The 21,830-nt window shown below is 39.4% G+C and overlaps 1 long non-coding RNA gene across 2 annotated transcripts; it reads right to left on the reverse strand.

Moving 5' to 3' along the window:
- Positions 1-11,383: 11,383 nt before the first annotated feature.
- LOC124060787 lies at positions 11,384-14,504 on the reverse strand. 2 transcript variants are annotated; one of them, XR_006843632.1, is made up of 5 exons: positions 14,278-14,504; positions 13,867-14,076; positions 13,393-13,453; positions 12,737-12,821; positions 11,384-12,645 (listed from the first exon to the last, which is right to left on the reverse strand). It is a non-coding gene; the product is annotated as an uncharacterized LOC124060787 (long non-coding RNA). The 2 variants fall into 2 exon arrangements; XR_006843633.1 differs by lacking the exon at positions 13,867-14,076.
- Between the last annotated feature and the right edge of the window lie 7,326 nt (positions 14,505-21,830).

The following is a 21,830-nucleotide window of genomic DNA, read 5'->3' on the forward strand; positions in this document are numbered from 1 at the left end:
TAAAATGCCTGCTCGAACTTTTATTCCATAAATATAATTTAAAGTGAATCTGTAGGATTATAAAAATAAAAAGTTTATCAAACACTTGGAATAGCTAATTGCTTTTATATTCCTGCATCCACATCAACATAAGGCTTAACATTGAGTGATGCTGAAATAAAACGGACATGAAATTACCTCCAAAATAATCAGAAATGGAATAGAAAAAAATATATATAGATAAATATATTTCCTTCGAGTTTAACAGAAGCTAAATTGGGATTTGGTGCAAGAAAATGAAGACAACAGTGTCATGAGGAATATAGTGGCCCTTTGTCACTATCCGCGCACGCTGGTTGTTTAACTGGCTTGTACGCGTGCCAGTGTAGGTGCATGCAGGTGTAAATGCATAACACAGCCAATGTCCAAACACTACTGATTGTACTCCAGGTTTATTAGGCTTCATACAGTCGACGCAAAAGTACTCACTTTAACCATAACAATTCAATCTGACCTGTGAAGTTATACACCATGGCACGGTCAAAAACCGTGTGGATTCCCCAGCGTGCACCACTACGCTGATTAGCCCACCTCCCTTTATAGACTCAAACCATGGCCTAAAATAGATACTGCCACCCACTGGCAGAAATGCACACAACACTTGTGAACATAGAAAATAACCAATTTGGCTCCTACAGTCAGCCTTTGACCAACTAGCTCAGAAGTTTGTTTTTGAGTGTCATGAATCTGGAAGAAGGCTTTGGGCGCAACATGTCAATTCCCACAGACAGTCAGTCCCACAAACACCTCAAATGTTTTGCAGAGCTGGGGTGGATAGTGCAGGTTCAGAGTATATTTCATCCCCAGAAGCAGGCAACATGCCCTGGCCAGATCGCCAAGATCAGTAAGAACTGGGACTCCCTCAATGACGATTCCCACTGCATCTGGCTCATGGCAGACATATGTCTGCATGTTGTGCGTTTTCAAATGCTCGTGAACACTGTTCAGAAAAACAGAACAATAAGTGGCAACAGAGAACAATCGGCAAAAGTGTCAGGATAGGTCGGCGTCGCTGACGCAGAAATGAGCTGAACCCCGATGCAGAGTCAAATAGGCGCAGCCAGGCGAGGTGGAGGTCCAAAAACAATAGTCTTTATTTAGGATAACAAAACCTAACTCAAAAAACACACACTTACTGTGTCTTAGGATCTGTGAATATCTGTGGCTTAACTCCTGACAAAAACAGGGCAGGGCAGGGCAGGGCATGGCATTGCATGGCAAGGCAAGGCAAGGCAAAACTAACAATAGATCCTGGCTTGACCTGGGTGAAAAACGCAGACGCACAGACAAAGGTGACTGGGAAGACAAGGACTAAATAGACATGACAACGAGACACAGGTGACACACATCAGGAGGGAGAAAGCAATCAGGAAAACTAAAAGCAAAGCTACATGAAAACAGGGCACACAGGGGAAGAGACACTTTCAAAATAAAACAGGACATGACAAAAACCTTGAACATAATACATGGAAACACAAGACACACATGGAACATGACACATGGACTCAAAAATCAAAAACAAAGCATAACCAAAAACACCAGGCATGACAAAAAGCCTTCAATAAAATCACACATTAAAAGTTCACTATATTTTAATCGGTATGACATTAACCTACATATGCAATGCAGTATAATTAATTTAAACCATTATGTTACCACTTTTGACGTTATGAAAATGATGACATACATTATGTTTTTAGTCCAATTTACACTGCTAGTATTACAGTTAATAGAAAACTGATTAGAAAGTCCTTCAGTATTTGATTACCAGAGATAATATCCGATCAATAAAAATGACTTCACTTTGATTTGGCCATAGACTAAAGTGACTTTGTGGGGTGTGTGTCAGGCCGACTGCAGTTCTTGAGTATAATTTTTAAATCAGCTGCATCAAGTTTAAAAGTTTCAGAGCTCTACAATGTGCAGCCATCTCCTTAGAAATGAAGAGTGTAGCTTTTTGTCGCTTTTCAAACTATACTTAGGTAGCAGTCAGAGATGAGCTCTTGCCCACTCTCTTCCATGTATTCAATGAGGCATCTCAGCGTCACGTCTCTCTTCTTCACCACAGAGATACTTGGATCCAAGAGTTAATAAGTGAATAACAAAAAACTGAATCTTGCAGGCAATCTTAAAATTAATAAAGAGCTGTAAACAATGTTTTTGTTTTGCAATATTAACTCAATTAGGCAACACAATACAATAAAGTACTCATTGGATGAATATGCCCCTGCAATGTTGTTACCACTTTTGCCTCACCTTAAAAGCTTACCTACTCCATGAACTGCTCCTCCCAGTAGATCTGATGGTCTTCTGAAGAAGCAACACAAATGAAAGAAGAGTTTATTTATGAAAATATCAGAATAATTAATGTTATTGCAAAGCAATCTTTTCACTTGAACAAATGGTTTCAAAGTATTTCAATAAATTTCAGACAAATATATCAACAGATTAAATTAAGCCATATGCAATTCATTTGCAACCAACAATTACTGAGAATATTTCATTTAATCATGTACTATATACTTAGTATGCAATGGTCATACTTTTTGTGTAGCAGTTACATTTAAACCAAGTCTCTGAAAAAGTATTTTTGATTAGCCCTTGTTTTTTGATGACACCGAGTAGACTGCACCTTGTAAAAATATTTCAGACCTCACTGCACATGTAAAAATATTAATAATTGTATGATAAAACAATGTTAAAGCAGACTAGATCCATGGACAACTACTTTGCTGAACTGTTGGTACAAGCCTGTCCAGTCCTATCTTTCTACTTCTACTTTTTTACCCTCATTCAAAGAAAAAGCAGGAAGAGAACAAGACATACACACACATTTACACATTTTCATAATACCACGTTGCAGAGAGACAGAGACACCAGAAATATTTTATGTCCTCATCTTTTGCAATCATGCAGGGACGACAACAGTTACAAACCTAGCAGTTAACCTAACTTTTAACTGACTAGTGGACAAGGATGCGAGGCCATGCTACTAGGGTTTTGCTAGCTAATTTGGACAGAGGCAGAAAATTTAAGACAAGTGATTTGAGACAGAATAATTCACATTCACTGAGGCTAACGTTATCTTGAAGTCAACTTCGAACAGCCCAAACATCTCTACTTTCACCGTCAGTGTAGTTGTTCCAGATTAATGTTAATGTTATACCTTCGGTGTGGCCCCATGGCGCCCACAAAGTTGACAAACTTAACGTAAATTCAAAAAGAAAAGGGAATTAATTTACTGGATGAAATATACTTTTTAAAATAAATTCCTATAGACTGCACCATTGAAGGACTTTTTACAGTGTACTTATATATAGTAAGTAAGTCATATTTAATCTTAGTATGTTATTGTATGATCAAAGTGTTGCCCCATCCATGTAATACATATATGATGGTGAGTGTGGAAAACACAAAACAAAAGATATAAGTTAGCAACTTTTTACTGAGTGGTGCTTTCATGTAAATGCCAAAACAGTTGGGACACTGCAGGGAATCGAACCCCATCCCGCTAAAGCAGGAGTACCATTACCAGTGCCTTTTGTTTTTGTGGCTGAAATTTCAGCTAATCTGTTCTACAACGGAGGCATGGCGTGTAAACAGGGAGGAGTCAAACTTATTGTCCCATTAGTAACTGAGCTCACGGGCTCACTGAGCTTTCTTAGGTTTTGGGTTTTTTTTACTCTCTATTTTGTATTCGTCACATCTCTTGCTTTTGGTGTAACTGGACTGTTGAATGTTGCTGTGCAACTTTATGGTGTGACTGGGCCCTCATTCTGCCTCAGTAGCTGCTGGCTGCGTGTTGGGACCAACCACAGCATTTCTTTTATTGCAACTGAAGTATCGCAGGGAGACTTTTTGAAATCAGAATTTTGTGTTTTACACTCAGCTGACAGTTACAACGGCACGTGAGTAAAGTTTGAAAACCACAGGTAACCAGCTAATGCCAAAGTTTTCTTTATTTGTTTGATTCAGAGTTAGCAAGCTTAATGAAATAGTAGGCTATTACTAAATACTTGAAATTAGCAAATTAATTCCTTTTTGCTTTTCATTTTTAGCTGTTTTTAATAGTAGTTCAGTATAGACATTTATGTATGTTTACATTTATCATGAATTCCCATCACTCATCATTAACAGATGATCAAGTCTATATGACTTTAGGTGTTGAAAGTTCAGTTGATGTATGAAGTAAGTATGAGTTCCTTAACTGATGATCTATTAAGTGGGAACTAATCATGTGGTGACTTTTGACTATAATAGTGAACAACAGGAATTCATGATACTTGTTGCACTGGATCATCATCAGTCATGCATTATTCAGTACTACTGAGGTATATAATTTGTAGTCTAACCTTATTACAGCGATAGCCCAGAAGCAATAAACAGTTAAAATGCTGTTACCGTCGCAGATCCAAAGTAAACAAAATCGCACCTGGGAAGCACGTGTCTCTGCACCTTATCGGAGATCAGAGCTACAGCTTGACGCTCGTCTATGGCCTGGCACCCAGACTCTACATGGTGTGTGTTGCGTTAGCGAAAACATCCTCTGCACAGCAATAATAACAGTGCTCAAAGAATATCAGAGAAAAAAGAAATCGCCTTTTCACGCGCAGGGCAGTGATATAAGAATGGGCCGAATTATAATATCGCCAATAGCAACCTCTCTGCAAGCAACGGAAGTCGGTTCCATCTGACAGATGTCGGACAGAGAGCGTGTTTTACATTTTAACATTACTCTTCTTTAAAATAAATGAAAATATCTGTGCATGAATCGACCCCAGTTCCTTTCAGTCATGCATGAAATCCCCGTTGAGACGTGCAGTCGTGCTTAACGCGGCAAAAAGAGTTTATTGAAACTAAGTTAAAACTACAAATTAAAATTAGAACTACAACCTGACGTCAGGGCTTCGGGGCTTTGATCTGTTGCGCTGCCACTTTTTTTTAAATCACTTGTCCTTTCTGCTTTGAAGATAAAAGCTCTTTGGGATCAAAGCGCTAGATGCGGTAAAAATATTATAAATAGAATAGCTCTTTGCCCGTTCGAATCTGTCCAAGACATACTTGGAGATAAAAATACCGTTTGTGTTGGATAGAACTGGAAGCATTTAACTTGAAGAAATGGCCCACAACATAGATTTTAAACCAAAAGACATTCTGTACAATGAGTCAACCGAATACCAGATAAAGAAGTTCCTGGGACAGGGGATTTACGGAAAAGTGGCCAAATGCACAAAATTAAGCACTCGGGAAGTGATGGCCGTGAAGATTATGCGGAGAGACTTGTCCTCCTATGGCAAAGAAGAGGTGGACATCCTCAAACAACTGAAAAGGCTTGAACCAGACAAACATAATTTGCTGAAGATACTTGACAGTTTTAATTATATGGGACATGTTTGTATGGTATTTGAAATGTTGGACATAAGTCTTGAGGATCTGGTGATTATAACGTCCCCACTGCAATTGTCTGAGATCAGAGTAATGGCACAACAGATGTTAGTGGCTCTGAATGCCCTAAAGAGCATACCTATGGTACATGCAGACATCAAGCCAGACAACATAATGCTGGTTAACCATAAGATGCAGCCCTTCAAGTTGAAATTGATCGATTTTGGCATGGCAAAAAATGTTGCTGAAATAAGGAAAGGCAGCAAAATTCAAGCAATTGGTTACAGGGCCCCTGAGGTCATTTTGGGCCTCCCACTGGATGAGGCCATCGATATGTGGGGACTTGGCTGTGTTTTAGCGTGCCTGTACCTGGGCAAGCACCTGTATCCACTATACTCTGAATATGACGTCATGAGTTTCATCATGCGGATGCACGGTCAGCCTGAAGATCACCTGCTAAATGCTGGAATTTATTCCAAGAATTATTTCATTAAGGACAAAAACTCCCCTGATTCTCCATGGAGATTCAAAACAGTAGCTGAATACAATCGTACAAAAGGTTGGGCGGAAACACCACGTGGCAGTGATTCTGACACGTTTAACAGCTTTGATGACTTGGCCAGACCAGAAGAGAAGACTACTAGTGAGTATGAAGACACACAGGCCTTTTTAAGCCTCCTCAGAAGCATGCTACATGTGGATCCTCAAAAGAGAATCAAGCCCAGTGAAGCCTTAGGTCACCATTTCATCACAATGAAACACCTTACTCGTGACACTAATGACGACATGTATGTCGAATCGGCCTATCAGACCATTAAAAACTGCCAGTTGGAGACGTCATCTGTTGAATTCGAGCCATTTGTAACATCAAGCGACGAAATTAGTTGGCATGGACCTTCCCCTAATAGTTCAGTCAGCTCAATTTCAACTAACAAAGTAACTGCTGAGGACACCGATAATGGACCACAATGCACGGCTGCTGAAAAAACGGACAGGGACACAGTTACAGATGACATGGACAAAACATCAAATCCTGAGGCTGATAAGAAACCACCTGGCACAAATGAGGCAGCTCCACCTGCCTCTCTATTAAGTGAGAGAGGCAAAACATCAAATCCTGAGGCTGATAAGAAACCACCTGGCACAAACGAGGCAGCTCCACCTGCATCTCTCTTAAGTGAGAGAGGCAAAACATCAAATCCTGAGGCTGATAAGAAACCACCTGGCACAAACGAGGCAGCTCCAGAAACAGGCTTTGTTGAAGTCAGGTCCCGAAGGAAGTGGTTCAAGAGGATCCGCAAATTCTTCACCAGAATGTTCAAATCTTTTGATTGCTGCACAGAGACCACTGTTCAACTGTAAGTATCACAATGGTAAGTAGTTGAATCCCAGTCTGGACCCTTCTGTCCTTCCTCTTCTTCTTCTTCTTCTTCAGTTTGCATGTTCTCCCTGTCTCCGGTTGGGTTTTCTCCGGGTGCTCCGGTTTCCTCCCACGATTCCCCCCCCCAAAAAAAGTCAATTACTATGTGATGTTGTATTTCATTGTCTGGGTTTTCTCCGGGTGCTCCGGTTTCCTCCCACGATCCCCCCCCCCCCCCCCCAAAAAAAGTCAATTACTATGTGATGTTGTATTTCATTGTCTGGGTTTTCTCCGGGTGCTCCGGTTTCCTCCCACGATCCCCCCCCCCCCAAAAAAAAGTCAATTACTATGTGATGTTGTATTTCATTGTCTGGGTTTTCTCCGGGTGCTCCGGTTTCCTCCCATTTCCTCCCACAATCCAAAAAAACAATAGTCAATTACTATGTGATGTTGTATTTCTTTGCTAATTTTCCTTGTGTTTTTATGTTTGTGAAGAGTTTAGACTTTATTACTTATATATAGTAAATAAGTCAAATTTAATCTTTTATTTTCCTTCCTTTTATTAATTCCTATAATTCGTAGTCTAACCTTATTACAGCGATAGCCCAGAAGCAATAAAATAGTTGAAGAAGAAACAGGCTTTGGTGAAGTCAGGTCCCAAAGGAAGTTGTTCAACAGGATCTGCAAATTCTTCACCAGAATGTCCAAATCTTTTGATTGCTGCACAGAGACCACTGTTAAACTGTAAGTAACAGGTCATAAATCCCTCGCTCTCCATGTTAGCATAGAGGCCTATGGTGGCTCCATCACCCAACTTCAACTATACACGATCAGATTCCAAATTACATCATCAGCGAATGATAGCAGCACTACTGTCCGGGATATTTCTGCTCCCCATTTGTCCAATGGGAAGAAGCGGAGACGTACTTCATCTTTACATACACTGATCAGTTACAACATTAAAATCACTGAAAGGTGATGTGAATAACGTTAATCCTATCTTTACGATGCAATGTTCTGCGGGGAAACCTTGGCTTGCAGTAATCACGTGGATGGGTGTGGCATGGTGATGCAATGGTTTGCACTGTTGCCTCATAGCCAGAGGGTTCCAGGTTTGAATCCCAGTCTGGACCCTTCTGTCCTTCCTCTTCTTCTTCTTCTTCTTCTTCTTCTTCAGTTTGCATGTTCTCCCTGTACCTGTCTGGGTTTTCTCCGGGTGCTCCGGTTTCCTCCCACAATCCAAAAAACATGTACATTAGGTTAATTGGCTATTCTACATTGCCCCTAGGTGCGAGTGTGTGAGTGTGTGAGTGTGTGGTTGTCTGGTCTTGTGTGTCAGCCCTGCGACTGACTGGCGATCAGTCCACACTGTAAAAAGTCCTTCAATGGTGCAGTCTATAGGAATTTATTTTAAAAAAGTATATTTCTTCCAATAAATTAATTAATTAATTTCCTTTTTTAAATTTATTTAAGTTACACATGAGTAAAAAGTGTGAATGTTTTGGTAACTTATTATTATCCATCATAAAATTGATTTTACTGAACTTCACAATAAATTGCTTCCACAAAATGCTTCATTTCCAGCTTTAGCCAGTTCCCCTTGAGGTATGTCCCTATGCCACAAAAATTATTCATCATTATAAGATTTGGGATCATTTCTCAGAGCATCTATTCAAAAAATCACTGACGTTTCATCAGTACTGACATTTCAATATGCCGGTTGTCCTGGGGGCGCCGACACCATTGCTAGTCAATACTTTGCTGCATTCTCTGTTGCATGTGGAAGTGGGAAACTTCAAACATTAAAATGTGGCTGCTGAACTGCACAATCAGGCATAATTTGTTGCTCTTCTGCTGCGATTGGTGAAAAGATTGGTTTAACATGGCTCACTAAAAGGAACCTTATCAATGGCATCCATTTTTTCAGTGCCCATAATGTGAATATGCTGTATAGAAAGTGTGGGGTCATACTTCTCACAGTACCTATGTTGCCTGAAGGCAACGTGACAGAGGAAGGTCCTCAGCCTTCTTTGTTATGCTGTCACTCATGATTGAACGGCCCTCTAAGCAGATGCCACGCCCCCCACGTCAGATCAGGGCAAAAAGTTTGAAACTGAAAAGATGAGACCTGAAAGTGAACAAAAGATCTGAAAGCAAAAAAATAAATAAATAAATAAATAAATTCTGAAACCCGAAAAGATTTGAAAGATTTGGTATTTTTGCGTTTTAAGTTCAAAATCAAAATTTCAACTTTCAAGTTCAAATCTTTTTTTCAAATGAATGAAACTTTTGCACCTGATTTGGCTCCATACCTCTGACACATGCAGACAAGCCATCAAGCCAGACAACATAATGCTAGTTAACCATAAGATTCAGCCCTTCAAGCTGAGACTTGTGGTTCATACAGTTTCCGAAATGAGGCAAGGCAACAAATTCAAAGACCAAGACTCCCCTGGTGCTCCATGGAGGATCAGTACAATACAGTCTCTATGACATACTTAAGATCTGCCCAAAAGAAAAGGATGCCACTGAGTGCAAGGACAAACAAGCCTTTTTAAGCCTCCTCAGACGCATATTAGTTTTACGCATGCTTCATTGTATTTCCCTCACTATCAATATAATACTCTACCATTTTCTCCCCAAGGAAACTCCTACAGGTAAACAGCATGTGTCTCTGAACTCGCTTCCCCAGGAGCTTCATGTGCTCCCACACAATCCCTCTCTGATCCATAGAGAAAGCACAGTACAGGGAAACATTTGGTCCAGGTAGACACTTACTTACAGTTACAGCCAACTCATAAGCTGCAATGAAATGGGGAGATACATGATGAGTTAAACAATTTTAAACTTAAGTTCAGACTAACTGTAATGATGATGAGGTGAGGGGTAAATGGACATACTGGCCGGGTGTTCTCAGTCAGCTTAATGGTCTCAGCTCCACCCATAGTGAGGACCTGTGAGAGACAGTACACAGCCTCCTGTTTGCTGCCCTGCCCTGACAGGGTGGTGCTCTCTTTCTCCCCTGGGAGACAAAGGAAAACTTGACAGTGTCAGTCACATTTTTGAATAGATGTGAAGAAATATAGAATGGCAGTTTTAATAAAATATCTTTTTTTTTTTGCTAACTTTTTGAAACCGCTTCCTTGGCTTGATGAAAATGCATTTTGTTACCAAATTGACAGAGAAACTTTGCTCAAAAAGAAGCCAGCATAAAGATGGAGAACATATTGAGCAGAGATTATCAGGGTTACACTGGATGTCTGCGACTCTAGATGTCTGACAGAAAAGCTCTTATTTACTTGTATTGTTCCTCTGGGATTTTACGGATGAGTTATTTTTGACTTTCTTAATCCCATTAAGAAAGAATAACAGTAAAGTGAGATAAAAACCAAAGTGAAACATTTTTAGAATGACCCTCAACCAAAATAAATCATTTTAAGGCAACAATAAAAGAAGCAACAAGGAAAAAAACAAAAAACAAAACCAGGCATGAATGACTCACCACCTCCCATTGTCCCTTCTGTTGTGTGCTTTGTGATAAAGAATATCCAGCCAGAATGAAAAAAAAAATACTTAGAGTGACAAGAATAAATCAAAATATCTCTATGATTTAGTGTAGTGCAACACAAATACCAGTAATGCTTCATTTCTTAAAATCTTCCTTTTTGGAGTCCAGTTGTGATTTTGTTTCAGCATGGTTCATTTCTGTGCTTTTATTTGAACTTTTATTGAACTACATTATCATGAAAGGAGGATATTTTGTCCACCTCATTTAAGCAGATTTAGTTTAAACGTAAATATCAGGACCACCCAATTGAACTGAACATCCCCGAGAGATCTGTAGAGGTCATGACAGCTTTGACTATATTCAATGAGACAAAGCAAAGCAAAGTGTGGCAATGTACTGTATCTCTAAGGCAGCCTCACACTGCAGCCCATCTAACTGTTTCTTACTCATGATGTGCGTGAACTCTGTGCAGATGCACAATGAACAAAAGCTTGTGCAAGATAATATGCTTTCTATACCTTTGCGGTCTGACTTATGCAGGGCATTCTATTTTGCACCACGTATGACAAGAAGGAAGAAAATCAGTTAGTTGTTAGAGTTATAGAGCTCAAAACAAGTACAGTTGGAGAAACCTTTGCTCCTGTATTTCTTTGCAGCAAAATACAAGCTCACAGGTCAACTCTACACGTCCTTAAGGGAGTTCATTCTTTTTATAAGACTGAACTCTGACTGGGTCTCACTGGTGATACTTTTGCAGAGGGTAGCAGTTTTCATGCAATTTGCTTTCTTATGCTGGAGAGCTGTTGTATAAATTCTAATCTCATGGCTAACAAGGGCCTTGTCACCTCTCCCTGCCATAGCATATTGGGAACTGACACCACAGATTCCCTTAAAACCAGATTTTCCTATGATTTTGCCAGGCTGACTGTTGCATAATTTAAATGACACGGGATGATCTTGTGTTAGTTCTTTGTGCTCATACTTGTCTCTGCACACTGACTTGGGCTGCTCATTATAGCAGCCCCCCCAGGTCCTCATAGATAAAGAAATGTGGTCACTGATAGAGCCAAGACTTAAAACATTATCAGAAATGAGTACATTTGATTTTATTTCAAATCTGCTGCTTACAAAAAAAAGTGAGACAAATGATTGAATGAAATTGTCAGAGCCCAAGACAATAAAAGCTAGGAAAGCTGTAAATAAAATGCTTGGTGGTGCTTTCAGTTGACTCAAATAATAACAAAGATATAATGCCTATGATATGCGTGTATATTTATTTTTATAGTGATGTACTTCATGTAAATTACCAAAATGTATATTTTTTTTAATGGTGAGTCATGTAGTTCCCCATGTCATCTATCCTGACAGATAATGGTTATGGGTCTCTATAAGAAATGGCATCATTTAAATCCAGAGCCTAAAATAGCAATAACAAATAAATAATACGCTGTACAAATAATACACTACTTGGCATCAATTCGATTTTTTTTCAGCTCAGTCTTGAAGACTCAAGAGAGTGTGACATCTATATTTAAGTGCATTTGAATTCTTTGACAAACTGAGGTAAGGTCTGATTTGAAACATTTAAAACATTTTGGAAAATAGCAGGATGGATATTAGGTAGAACCAATACATAAAAACATATGCTTAATATATTGACATTATTTATTATATTTCCTAAACACTTGACAGTCATAGTTACTTGAAATTATGTCAGTGATATGATTTTTCTGAATTTAAAGTATCTTGTTAAGGAGTTAGTAGCACCCCTAACAATTAACAACAGTTAATATACAGTATATAATATTATAACTCATAAAAGAGACTATTTATAAATATGTAATATTTGTTCAGTCTTTGGAGTATTTTCTGTAAATTACAAAGCTTGTCTTTTTAATATTATTAGTAAGTTTGCTCAGCTAACCATTTCAAAGTTTACATCATCTCTGTATTAGCATTTTGTATTAGTGTACAAAAGTCTTGTATCAGTGAACAGAGAAAATACAAATACAAATCATAGGCAGGTAGTTTAGATAAATTTACCAGTAACAGACCCTTGTGGCACACACTGGGGCCTTTCTGTGATCTTCATTTGCTACAAATTGTTCATACATCCATAGCAGCACTCTGAAGCATCTCATATGGCACTCCACTTAGTGGTTCCTGTATACTGCATGTAAGAGTTACCCTTTAAGTGCCAGGATATAACTGCTTATCCAGCAGATTTGACATTTCCATCCAGGATAAATCCCACTGCACTTCCGTTGCATCCTGCTTGGTTGCAGGAAGCTCCATGGCCGGCAGGGCTTCTTTGGAAACTGGCCAGCAACTACGAGTGCAAAACATCTGGTACCTTCACACAAATATGATCATAAGTTAGGCATTTGTGCAGCAGTGTGTACACAGGTCATTAGACAGATACAACACAAGATGTAGCGACTAACCTGTAGTGACGAACTAACCAAACAGTGAGAGGAATGAAGAACAGAAGTACCAGACCGCATGAAAGGATGATCCATTTCCAAGAGCCTGATGAAGAGAACAAATAATATTTATATGAATGTGTCAGCAACAAAGATGTACCAAACAGTGCACCTCCACTACACTACATGATGTCGTCTAATTTCTCATTAATAGTTGCAGTCACACCAGGAAACCCTTTGGATACGGCATACGGTGATCTGATTCACCAGATGCTGATGTCTTATCGCTACAAAACACACTAGAGTTGAAAACACAACTGATATTTTGCTTTTATTCTTGTAAGAAAATGTAAATACATAATCAAAATTACCCCTTTAAATTTAATTTCTGTTCCGCAAGATAAACCTCAAATATTCATCTTCCCATACAAGTGAAAACATTTTCAGCTTAAACAACATGAGGCATATTACAAATGCAGGACAAAAATTAATAAATGGTTTCAGTACATAAATATGTTAATAATAATGACATATGACAATAATGACTTATTAGAAGGTAGAACTCTTTGCTTCATGCAGTCATTATTATTGTGCTTACTGTCACTATCATTCTTATTGTTATTTATTAACTCCCCAAACTAGTCAGTAGATGTGTTAAGAATCTGAAATAATTTTACCATGAGTGGGATCTGCTGTTCCATCTGTTGATGTGAAGGTGCCATGTTGTTCTCAATTTAACTGCCCATCAAGCAAGAGTTGTGAAGCAAAGAAAACAAAAAAACATATTACATTATACATTATACTCTTAAAACATGTGACATTAAAATAAAATACAGGGACTCCTGACCACAGCATTTGGCACCAAAGAACTTCAACTTATTAAGTGCACAGTACAGTACACCTTAGTGTGGATTAAAACATTTACCATAAAACGGTTTATATACTTGAACTTCTGACATGCGGCCTTAACAATTAAACATTCATCTCACTCATTCATTAAGCTCTGAAAAACACAACAAAAGGGCCATTTATGAGTGTGAGGTCAGCCTTTGACCAACTAGCTCAGAAGTTTGTTTCTGAGTGTCATGAATCTGGAAGAAGGCTTTGGGCGCAACATGTCAATTCCCACAGACAGTCAGTCCCACAAACACCTCAAATGTTTTGCAGAGCTGGGGTGGATAGTGCAGGTTCAGAGTATATTTCATCCCCAGAAGCAGGCAACATGCCCTGGCCAGATCGCCAAGATCAGTAAGAACTGGGATTCCCTCAATGATGATTCCCACTGCATCTGGCTCATGGCAGACATATGTCTGCATGTTGTGCGTTTTCAAATGCTCGTGAACACTGTTCTCCGTTTTTCCCTGTATGACATATAAAAACAGAACAATAAGTGGCAACAGAGAACAATCAGCAAAAGTGTCAGGATAGGTCGGCGTCGCTGACGCAGAAATGAGCTGAACCCCGATGCAGAGTCAAATAGGCGCAGCCAGGCGAGGTGGAGGTCCAAAAACAATAGTCTTTACTTAGGATAACAAAACCTAACTCAAAAAACACACGCTTACTGTGTCTTAGGATCTGTGAATATCTGTGGCTTAACTCCTGACAAAAACAGGGCAAGGCAAAACTAACAATAGATCCTGGCTTGACCTGGGTGGAAAAACGCAGACGCACAGACAAAGGTGACTGGGAAGACAAGGACTAAATAGACATGACAACGAGACACAGGTGACACACATCAGGAGGGAGAAAGCAATCAGGAAAACTAAAAGCAAAGCTACATGAAAACAGGGCACACAGGGGAAGAGACACTTTCAAAATAAAACAGGACATGACAAAAACCTTGAACATAATACATGGAAACACAAGACACACATGGAACATGACACATGGACTCAAAAATCAAAAACAAAGCATAACCAAAAACACCAGGCATGACAAAAAGCCTTCAATAAAATCACACATTAAAAGTTCACTATATTTTAATTGGTATGACATTAACCTACATATGCAATGCAGTATAATTAATTTAAACCATTATGTTACCACTTTTGACGTTATGAAAATGATGACATACATTATGTTTTTAGTCCAATTTACACTGCTAGTATTACAGTTAATAGAAAACTGATTAGAAAGTCCTTCAGTATTTGATTAGCAGAGATAATATCCGATCAATAAAAATGACTTCACTTTGATTTGGCCATAGACTAAAGTGACTTTGTGGGGTGTGTGTCAGACCGACTGCAGTTCTTGAGTATAATTTTTAAATCAGCTGCATCAAGTTTAAAAGTTTCAGAGCTCTACAATGTGCAGCCATCTCCTTAGAAATGAAGAGTGTAGCTTTTTGTTGCTTTTCAAACTATACTTAGGTAGCAGTCAGAGATGAGCTCTTGCCCACTCTCTTCCATGTATTCAATGAGGCATCTCAGCGTCACGTCTCTCTTCTTCACCACAGAGATACTTGGATCCAAGAGTTAATAAGTGAATAACAAAAAACTGAATCTTGCAGGCAATCTTAAAATTAATAAAGAGCTGTAAACAATGTTTTTGTTTTGCAATATTCACTCAATTAGGCAACACAATACAATAAAGTACTCATTGGATGAATATGCCCCTGCAATGTTGTTACCACTTTTGCCTCACCTTAAAAGCTTACCTACTCCATGAACTGCTCCTCCCAGTAGATCTGATGGTCTTCTGAAGGAGCAACACAAATGAAAGAAGAGTTTATTCATGAAAATATCAGAATAATTAATGTTATTGCAAAACAAAAGAAAACCTATAATCTTTTTACTTGAACAAATGGTTTCAAAGTATTTCAATAAATTTCAGACAAATATATCAACAGATTAAATTAAGCCATATGCAATTCATTTGCAACCAACAATTACTGAGAATATTTAATTTAATCATGTACTATATACTTAGTATGCAATGGTCATACTTTTTGTGTAGCAGTTACATTTAAACCAAGTCTCTGAAAAAGTATTTTTGATTAGCCCTTGTTTTTTGATGACACCGAGTAGACTGCACCTTGTAAAAATATTTCAGACCTCACTGCACATGTAAAAATATTAATAATTGTATGATAAAACAATGTTAAAGCGGACTAGATCCATGGACAACTACTTTGCTGAACTGTTGGTGCAAGCCTGTCCAGTCCTATCTTTCTACTTCTACTTTTTTACCCTCATTCAAAGAAAAAGCAGGAAGAGAACAAGACATACACACACATTTACACATTTTCTTGATACCACGTTGCAGAGAGACAGAGACACCAGAAATATTTTATGTCCTCATCTTTTGCAATCATGCAGGGACGACAACAGTTACAAACCTAGCAGTTATCCTAACTTTTAACTGACACGTGGACAAGGATGCGAGGCCATGCTACTAGGGTTTTGCTAGCTAATTTGGACAGAGGCAGAAAATTTAAGACAAGTGATTTGAGACAGAATAATTCACATTCACTGAGGCTAACGTTATCTTGAAGTCAACTTCGAATAGCCCAAACATCTCTACTTTCACCGTCAGTGTAGTTGTTCCAGATTACCGTAATGTTAATGTTATACCTTCGGTGTGGCCCCATGGCGCCCACAAAGTTGACAAACTTAACGTAAATTCAAAAAGAAAAGGGAATTAATTTACTGGATGAAATATACTTTTTAAAATAAATTCCTATAGACTGCACCATTGAAGGACTTTTTACAGTGTACTTATATATAGTAAGTAGGGGTGTGACGAGACACTCAGCTCACGAGACGAGACGAGACACGAGATTGGGTTCACGAGATCGAGACGAGACGAGATTTTAAGAAAAATAAATTACAAATTATATGAATGCGTGACAACAGACTTTTATTTAACTTAGTTGCACATGGATTTAAAACTATGTAAGCCTTGGATCAATGAACTTCTTCCTTTTAATTAACTTCTCATTTAACTTCTTCCTCTACAGTTGAAACTAAAATAAAATGTTATAAAAGTTAAAATATAAAAAAATGAATACAAAAAAATGAAATATATATATATATATATAATCTCCTTTTTTCCAATGCAAACGACATCTGCAAAAACAAAAAAGTTGTTCAATGTCAATACAGACTGCAATAGTGCAAACAAATCCTGACCAAGCATGTCACGCGGGGAACACCGAGCCCAGCTTGGGTAGCAAGATTTATAGTGTGTGCAAAGCACTTGATGTGCGGCTTCAATCCTGCCTCACGCACGGCCACATCCATATTACGCGCGTTGTCAGTAACAATGGCAATGTCGTGGTTGGGCTTTTTAAGCTCCCAGTCAGTAACCGCTGTCTGTAAAACATCAGCTATGTTAGCCCCCGTGTGGGACTCGAAAAGTGGGCGAGTCTGTAGTACAACATTTTCCATTTTCCAGTCACTGTTGATTGCGTGTGCTGTTATTGTGATGTAGCTTTGTGTACTTCTGGATGTCCAACCGTCTGTCGTTATGGCGATGCTTGGTGCGTCTTTCAGGATCTGCACAATCTTGCTCTTTGACTCTTCGTAGAGTTTCGGGATCACTGTGCGAGTAAAATGTGTGCGTGATGGGATAGTGTATTTTGGTTCTAGTGTGCGGAGGAGCCGCCGAAATCCTTCGTTCTCTACCACTGAAAATGGCCTCATATCGGCAGCAATGAAAACACCAATGTCTCTCGTTATTGCTGTGGCTCTGGCGCTTGACTGTGTAAGTTGAGGTCCCAATGTGTTTGTGAGCGTTGTCTGTTTTTTTGGCATATTCCTCGCTGGTGCAGTTGTTGATTTGAGTAATGAACTGTGGTAGTGCTGTAAATGTCTTTGCATTGTGCTCGTATTAGCCGCACTGTACGGCATTGCTTGCTTGCAGTGTCTGCATATTGTCCGTGTCTTGTCACTTACTCTCAAATTGTTATGCCTGTGTTTTCCGGCTGCTTGTTGGATAACAAATCTCGCGAGACAGAATTTCAATGGTGCGCACAATCTCGTGGATTTTAATCTCGCGAGATCTCGTCGCACGAGATCTCGTCACACCCCTAATAGTAAGTAAGTCATATTTAATCTTAGTATGTTATTGTATGATCAAAGTGTTGCCCCATCCATGTAATACATATATGATGGTGAGTGTGGAAAACACAAAACAAAAGATATAAGTTAGCAACTTTTTACTGAGTGGTGCTTTCATGTAAATGCCAAAACAGTTGGGACACTGCAGGGAATCGAACCTCATCCCGCTAAAGCAGGAGTACCATTACCAGTGCCTTTTGTTTTTGTGGCTGAAATTTCAGCTAATCTGTTCTACAACGGAGGCATGGCGTGTAAACAGGGAGGAGTCAAACTTATTGTCCCATTAGTAACTGAGCTCACGGGCTCACTGAGCTTTCTTAGGTTTTGTTTTTTTTTTACTCTCTATTTTGTATTCGTCACATCTCTTGCTTTTGGTGTAACTGGACTGTTGAATGTTGCTGTGCAACTTTATGGTGTGACTGGGCCCTCATTCTGCCTGAGTAGCTGCTGGCTGCGTGTTGGGACCAACCACAGCATTTCTTTTATTGCAACTGAAGTATCGCAGGGAGACTTTTTGAAATCAGAATTTTGTGTTTTACACTCAGCTGACAGTTACAACGGCACGTGAGTAAAGTTTGAAAACCACAGGTAACCAGCTAATGCCAAAGTTTTCTTTATTTGTTTGATTCAGAGTCAGTAAGCTTAATGAAATAGTAGGCTATTACTAAATACTTGAAATTAGCAAATTAATTCCTTTTTGCTTTTCATTTTTAGCTGTTTTTAATAGTAGTTCAGTATAGACATTTATGTATGTTTACATTTATCATGAATTCCCATCACTCATCATTAACAGATGATCAAGTCTATATGACTTTAGGTGTTGAAAGTTCAGTTGATGTATGAAGTAAGTATGAGTTCCTTAACTGATGATCTATTAAGTGGGAACTAATCATGTGGTGACTTTTGACTATAATAGTGAACAACAGGAATTCATGATACATGTTGCACTGAATCATCATCAGTCATGCATTATTCAGTACTACTGAGGTATATAATTTGTAGTCTAACCTTATTACAGCGATAGCCCAGAAGCAATAAACAGTTAAAATGCTGTTACCGTCGCAGATCCAAAGTAAACAAAATCGCACCTGGGAAGCACGTGTCTCTGCACCTTATCGGAGATCAGAGCTACAGCTTGACGCTCGTCTATGGCCTGGCACCCAGACTCTACATGGTGTGTGTTGCGTTAGCGAAAACATCCTCTGCACAGCAATAATAACAGTCCTCAAAGAATATCAGAGAAAAAGGAAATCGCCTTTTCACGCGCCGGGCAGTGATATAAGAATGGGCCGAATTATAATATCGCCAATAGCAACCTCTCTGCAAGCAACGGAAGTCGGTTCCATCTGACAGATGTCGGACAGAGAGCGTGTTTTACATTTTAACATTACTCTTCTTTAAAATAAATAAAAATATCTGTGCATGAATCGACCCCAGTTCCTTTCAGTCATGCATGAAATCCCCGTTGAGACGTGCAGTCGTGCTTAACGCGGCAAAAAGAGTTTATTGAAACTAAGTTAAAACTACAAATTAAAATTAGAACTACAACCTGACGTCAGGGCTTCGGGGCTTTGATCTGTTGCGCTGCCACTTTTTTTTAAATCACTTGTCCTTTCTGCTTTGAAGATAAAAGCTCTTTGAGATCAAAGCGCTAGATGCGGTAAAAATATTATAAATAGAATAGCTCTTTGCCCGTTCGAATCTGTCCAAGACACACTTGGAGATAAAAATACCGTTTGTGTTGGATAGAACTGGAAGCATTTAACTTGAAGAAATGGCCCACAACATAGATTTTAAACCAAAAGACATTCTGTACAGTGACTCAACCGAATACCAGATAAAGAAGTTCCTGGGACAGGGGACTTACGGAAAAGTGGCCAAATGCACAAAATTAAGCACTCGGGAAGTGATGGCCGTGAAGATTATGCGGAGAGACTTGTCCTCCTATGGCAACGAAGAGGTGGCCATCCTCAAACAACTGAAAAGGCTTGAACCAGACAAACATAATTTGCTGAAGATACTTGACAGTTTTAATTATATGGGACATATTTGTATGGTATTTGAAATGTTGGACATAAGTCTTGAGGATCTGGTGATTATAATGTCCCCACTGCAATTGTCTGCGATCAGAGTAATGGCACAACAGATGTTAGTGGCTCTGAATGCCCTAAAGAGCATACCTATGGTACATGCAAACATCAAGCTAGACAACATAATGCTGGTTAACCATAAGATGCAGCCCTTCAAGTTGAAATTGATCGATTTTGGCATGGCAAAAAATGTTGCTGAAATAAGGAAAGGCAGCAAAATTCAAGCAATTGGTTACAGGGCCCCTGAGGTCATTTTGGGCCTCCCACTGGATGAGGCCATCGATATGTGGGGACTTGGCTGTGTTTTAGCGTGCCTGTACCTGGGCAATCACCTGTATCCACTACACTCTGAATATGACGTCATGAGAGTCATCATGCGGATGCACGGTCAGCCTGAAGATCACCTGCTAAATGCTGGAATTTATTCCAAGAATTATTTCATTAAGGACAAAAACTCCCCTGATTCTCCATGGAGATTCAAAACAGTAGCTGAATACAATCGTACAAAAGGTTGGGCGGAAACACCACGTGGCAGTGATTCTGACACGTTTAACAGCTTTGATGACTTGGCCAGACCACAAGAGAAGACTACTAGTGAGTATGAAGACACACAGGCCTTTTTAAGCCTCCTCAGAAGCATGCTACATGTGGATCCTCAAAAGAGAATCAAGCCCAGTGAAGCCTTAGGTCACCATTTCATCACAATGGAACACCTTACTCGTGACACTAACGACGACATGTATGTCGAATCAGTCTATCAGACCATTAAAAACTGCCAGTTGGAGACGTCATCTGTTGAATTCGAGCCATTTGTAACATCAAGCGACGAAATTAGTTGGCATGGACCTTCCCCTAATAGTTCAGTCATCTCAATTTCAACTAACAAAGAAACTGCTGAGGACACCGATAATGGACCACAATGCACGGCTGCTGAAAAAACGGACAGGGACACAGTTACAGATGACATGGACAAAACATCAAATCCTGAGGCTGATAAGAAACCACCTGGCACAAATGAGGCAGCTCCACCTGCCTCTCTATTAAGTGAGAGAGGCAAAACATCAAATCCTGAGGCTGATAAGAAACCACCTGGCACAAACGAGGCAGCTCCACCTGCATCTCTCTTAAGTGAGAGAGGCAAAACATCAAATCCTGAGGCTGATAAGAAACCACCTGGCACAAACGAGGCAGCTCCAGAAACAGGCTTTGTTGAAGTCAGGTCCCGAAGGAAGTGGTTCAAGAGGATCCGCAAATTCTTCACCAGAATGTTCAAATCTTTTGATTGCTGCACAGAGACCACTGTTCAACTGTAAGTATCACAATGGTAAGTAGTTGAATCCCAGTCTGGACCCTTCTGTCCTTCCTCTTCTTCTTCTTCTTCAGTTTGCATGTTCTCCCTGTCTCCGGTTGGGTTTTCTCCGGGTGCTCCGGTTTCCTCCCACGATCTCCCCCCAAAAAAAAGTCAATTACTATGTGATGTTGTATTTCATTGTCTGGGTTTTCTCCGGGTGCTCCGGTTTCCTCCCACGATCCCCCCCCCCCCCCCCCCAAAAAAAAGTCAATTACTATGTGATGTTGTATTTCATTGTCTGGGTTTTCTCCGGGTGCTCCGGTTTCCTCCCACGATCCCCCCCCCCCCCAAAAAAAGTCAATTACTATGTGATGTTGTATTTCATTGTCTGGGTTTTCTCCGGGTGCTCCGGTTTCCTCCCATTTCCTCCCACAATCCAAAAAAAACAATAGTCAATTACTATGTGATGTTGTATTTCTTTGCTAATTTTCCTTGTGTTTTTATGTTTGTGAAGAGTTTAGACTTTATTACTTATATATAGTAAATAAGTCAAATTTAATCTTTTATTTTCCTTCCTTTTATTAATTCCTATAATTCGTAGTCTAACCTTATTACAGCGATAGCCCAGAAGCAATAAAATAGTTGAAGAAGAAACAGGCTTTGGTGAAGTCAGG

This window comes from Scatophagus argus, chromosome 6, assembly GCF_020382885.2.
Source record: "Scatophagus argus isolate fScaArg1 chromosome 6, fScaArg1.pri, whole genome shotgun sequence".
In the NCBI taxonomy this organism is placed as follows: Eukaryota; Metazoa; Chordata; class Actinopteri; family Scatophagidae; genus Scatophagus; species Scatophagus argus.